This window comes from Chrysochloris asiatica, unplaced genomic scaffold (genome assembly GCF_000296735.1).
Source record: "Chrysochloris asiatica unplaced genomic scaffold, ChrAsi1.0 scaffold00136, whole genome shotgun sequence".
NCBI lineage: Eukaryota > Metazoa > Chordata > Mammalia > Afrosoricida > Chrysochloridae > Chrysochloris > Chrysochloris asiatica.
Genome location: NW_006408654.1, coordinates 6,784,506 through 6,788,703, shown reverse-complemented (window position 1 = coordinate 6,788,703; position 4,198 = coordinate 6,784,506).

The following is a 4,198-nucleotide window of genomic DNA, read 5'->3' as shown; positions in this document are numbered from 1 at the left end:
AATGTATGATTGTAGCCGTTTCTGTATTACCTTTAGTAAAACTTTACTCGCTTGAGATATCAAAGAGATTGTCCGATGATTTCCATATTCTGTTGGATCACCTCCCTTTGGAATGGGAACAAATATTGATCTCTTCCAAGCAGTCAGCCAGATAGTTGTCTTCCAAATTTCTTGGCAGAGAAACCGTTATTAAACAAAATTGTCAAAATTTGTTAAGTGCCTTCAAGTTGATTCTGACTCGATGTGACCCTGCATACGGTTTCCCAGGAATGATTGCTAAGTTTGAACCACTAACCTTATGGTTCAAACCAACATTTCCATCTTGTGCTTTAACAGATAGTACCACACCTGGACTTCATTTCTTGATATATCTGCCACATATATAACCTATACACTTTTGAATTCTTCCCTGAAGAATTTTGTGCTCTTTGGTTTAAACTACTTCTAAACAGCTGTTTTGGTATCCTCAAAGAATACAAATTGAATTCCTTTAAAATATATTTGAGTTTTGGGGAATACAATAAGTTTGAAAGGCAAGATTAGGGTCGTAGGATGCATGGGGTAAGATTACCTAACAAAACTCTCATGGGAAAGTCCAGTCCTTGCTACCATCAAAGAATGAGCAAGTGTGTTGTCAGGATGGGAAGAAAACATTTCAGTACAAATTTTCTGGCCTTTTCCTCACGGATGCAATTTTCAATTTTCTTAAAACTTCTTCCTAATAAGCCTTCCTTATCATTCCCTGTCCCTTGAGTAAAACCTATGAAGATTACCCCTTTGTTGTTATTAGATGATGTTGTATTAGTTTCGATTGATAACAACCCTATGCACAAGAGAATGAAATGCTACCTGGTCATGCATTATCCTCACAATTGTTGTTGTGTTTGAGCCCGTTGTTGTAGCCAATGTGTCAATCTATCTCATTGGGGGTCTTCCATTTTTGCTCAGCCTGTACCAAGCATTATGTGCTTCTCCAGGAACTGCTTTCTCCTGACTATGTGTCCAGGGAACAAGAGACAAAGTCTCAACATCTAAGGAGAATTCTGTCTTACGTCTTCTAAGGCAGATTTCTTTGTTCTTCTGTCAATCAATTGTGCTTCCAATATGCTTCACGAACACCATAATTCAAACACATCAATTGTTCTACAGTCTTCCTTATTCATTGTCTAACTTGCACATGCATATGAGGCTACTGAAAGACAATGGTTATGGTTAGGTGCACCTTAGTCCTCAAACTGACATCTTTGCTCTTTAACACTTCCAAAATGTCTTTGATGCAGATTTGCCTAATGAAATAAATCATTTAATTTCTTGACTGATACTTTCATGAGCTTTTATTATGAAATCAAGCAAAATGAAGTCTTTGACAACTTCAATATTTTCTCCATTTATCATGATATTTATTGGTATCGTTGTGAAGGTTTTTGCTTTCTTTACATTGAGGTACAATCCATACTGAAGGTTTTAGTGAGTGACTGAAAGTGTTTACTATAACCTTCTGAGCTGATTTCTCTACCTTAAACTTGACTGGTTCAGTAGATCCCTTTGGAAGCCACTTTTTTTTTCAAAGGCACGCTTTGACAAGACTATTACTGAGAGACCTTGTCTTCAGTCATCCACTAATTGCAGAGACACATTTAAACAACACATTTTGTTTCGTGTAAACTTGTGCATTTATGAACTCTAGTAATAATACATCTTAGCCAACATATATGATATGGTTTTTAAAAGTTCATGAAAAGTTCCACTATCTCTTCATTGCATTTATTCATGAAATTTTAAATTCCTCAAAAAAAAAAAGAATATATATATATGAAAAATTTATAGAAACAAAACCTGTAGACAATTACACATTGTTCAAATATTCAAGTAATCATCTATACCTACATTTTCATGTTTACATCCTATGAACAAAATCTATTTTTCCAGTAGAGAAAAATACTTATAATATTCTCTATGATCACATCTTCATTACTTACCTATAGTATATATATATACATAATCATTTGGAAAATAGTTTATGTTTATAAATTTATAAAACAATAATATATTGATGTAATTTGTAATTTTACAATTCACTGACACACTCTTCCAAGACTATTAAAAAAGGAATTTTTTTTCATGATATGTAATTACTAATTCACTGGAGTAAAGTTTTAAAAAATTATCCTTTTCTTTGATTCATATAAATTCAGAATGCATTTAGTCAATTTCTGAATCCAATTTTATCTCTGTGACTCTCACTTTGGGGAGACATTCAAATATACTAACAGATTGTTGTTGTTGTTGTTGTTATGTGCCTTGGAGTCTGTTCCGACTCATAGCGACCCTGTACAGGGTTTCCGAGGCTGTAAATCTTTACGGGAGCAGAAAGCCTCATCTTTCTCCCGCGGAACAGCTGGTAGTTTCGAACTGCTGACCTTGCGGCTCGCAGTCCGATTCGTAACCACTACGCTACCAGAGCTCCTTTAGATCCACTAATATGAGCTTTTCCTAAATGCCTGCCATCTGATAAAATTTCCTTTGAAATTTTTTTTCATAACTCATACTTAGACATACTCTTAACTTATAAAAATTGCATTAACTTTACATATATCTGGGAAGGCAAAAATTAAATAGGCTATTTTTAAGTGCTGTCAAGTCAATTTGGATGCATCGTGACCTTGTATAGGATTTCCAAGGAGCAGCTGGTGAGCTTGAACCACCAACACTGCAGGTCAAATGACACTGGAATCTGACACATTAGCCGACAGCACTATGCCAGGATTAAAACTTAAAAATATTTCCTTTAAATATTCTGACTTTGATTAGAGTATGTAGATAAGTTAAGTGAATGTTATAAATTTTGAAGTAAAAGAGAGGAACAGAAAATTTCAAAGGGCAATTGAAAAGACAAAGTCAAGTATTATTTATAAAGAAATATGCATAGAACTAGCGTTAGAAAGCCAAAAGAGAAGAAATTGCTCACCATTTCTCCAAGTGAAAGAACTTAAGAAAAAAATCAGGTTTTGTGTTGCATTATTAAAAGATTGATAGACAAAATATTGAATGATACAGGCAACATTTAAACAATATGGAAGGAAAACCCAAAGCCACTGTACCAAATAGAATTGGTCAAAATTCAACCAGGTCAGGAGTTAGCATATAATTAAGCACTGATAATATTAAAGGAGGAAATTCAAGCTGTACTGAAGGCAGTGGAGAAAAGCAAGACTCTGGGAATTGATAGAATACAAATAAAATATTTTAAAAAATTGATGCAGGACTGGAGACACTCACTCACTATGCCAAGAAATTTGGAAGACAGCTTCCTAATCTACTGACTAGAAGAGACCTGTATTTGTCTACATATCAAAGGAGGATGGTCTAATGGAATGTGATACTGTTAAAAAATATCATTAATATCACAGGCAAAAAAAAAAAAAATGCTTAAGATCATTGCAGCAGTACAGTCACAGGAAGCTGACAGAATTCAACCGTGATTCATAAGAGATAGCATTACAAAAAATGAGAATTCCAGAACACTTAATTGTTTGCATGAGGAACCTGTAAAAAGACCAAGAGATAGTCATTATACTAGAACATGGGAATACTGACCAGTTCAAATTCAGGAAAGGTGTGAGTCATGGTTATATCCTTTCACCAAACATATTCAATCTATAGGGTAAGCAAATACTTTGAGAAGCTGGGTAATATGAAAAAGAGTATAGCATCAAGATTGGAGGAATATTCATCAAAATAGACAGATGGCACAACCTTGTTTGCTAGATTCATAGAATTCTTGAAACATTAATGAAGATCAAAGACTGGAGCTTTCACTTTGGGTTGAGCCTCAGTGTAAAAAAAGAAAATACTCAAAACTGGATAATAAATAGCATCATGGTAAAAGAATAAAAGATTGAAATTGGTAACCCATGACCCACACCATGGTATCTTCAACTACTTCATATGCGTGTGAAAGTTGTACAATGAATAAGGAAGACCATAGCATATGGATATATTTGGATTATATTGTTGGTGAAGAATATTGAAAGTACCATGGATTGCCAGAATAACAAATATGTTTTGGAAGAAGTACAATCAGAATGCTCCTTAGAAGCCAGATGGCAAGACTTCATCTATTATGTTTTGGACATGTTTTCAGAAAGAAAGACACTCCCTGGAGAAGGACATCATGCATAAAAAAATTCAGAGTCAT